The sequence below is a fragment of the Priapulus caudatus genome, unplaced genomic scaffold (genome assembly GCF_000485595.1).
Source record: "Priapulus caudatus unplaced genomic scaffold, Priapulus_caudatus-5.0.1 Scaffold3078, whole genome shotgun sequence".
In the NCBI taxonomy this organism is placed as follows: domain Eukaryota; kingdom Metazoa; phylum Priapulida; class Priapulimorpha; order Priapulimorphida; family Priapulidae; genus Priapulus; species Priapulus caudatus.
In genome coordinates this window covers 11,840-12,552 of record NW_014580139.1, presented here as the reverse complement: position 1 = coordinate 12,552, position 713 = coordinate 11,840, and the positions used below count along the sequence as shown (strand labels likewise).

The 713-nt window shown below is 52.9% G+C and overlaps 1 protein-coding gene across 1 annotated transcript in view; it reads left to right on the top strand.

Annotated features, from left to right (window-relative positions):
* Positions 1–713, top strand: part of LOC106819270 (sulfotransferase 1C4-like) — a 7,406-nt gene that overhangs the window by 5,090 nt on the left and 1,603 nt on the right. The window lies entirely within an intron of this gene.

The window sequence follows — 713 nt, the reverse complement described above, 5'->3', positions numbered from 1 at the left end:
CGTGCTAGGGCCAGTGTTACATGCTAGGGTGAGTGTTACATGCTAGGGTGAGTGTTACGTGCTAGGGTGAGTGTTACGTGCTAGGGTGAGTGTTACGTGCTAGGGTGAGTGTTACGTGCTAGGGCCAGTGTTACATGCTAGGGTGAGTGTTACATGCTAGGGTGAGTGTTACGTGCTAGGGTGAGTGTTACGTGCTAGGGTGAATGTTACGTGCTAGGGTCAGTGTTACATGCTAGGGTGAGTGTTACGTGCTAGGGTCAGTGTTACATGCTAGGGTGAGTGTTACGTGCTAGGGTGAGTGTTACGTGCGATGTTCCCGGAACACGAGCGCTCACAACGTTCCAGGAACATTCACGAATCTTGTGACGTTTTCGGAACTCACGCGCCTCACATGGCGTTCCCGGAACACACGTGTGAACCCTGACGTTCCCGGAACACACGCGACTCCCCGATGTTCGTGAAACACGTTCGACCCCCTTCGTTCCCGGAACACGTGTGAGTTTCACTTGACTTTCATGCTAACCCTTCTCTTCTCTCTCTGTCTGTCGCTTGCAGGTCAGGTGGGTAACTGGGTGTCAAAGTTCACTCCGGAGATGAGTGAACGCTACGACAGAGAGATTGCTGACAAGTGTGCCGCCAAGGGCCTCGTGTGGAAGTACTAGCTGCAGACACTATTCCACACGAGACCCGCTAGTACTTACAGACACTAGGGT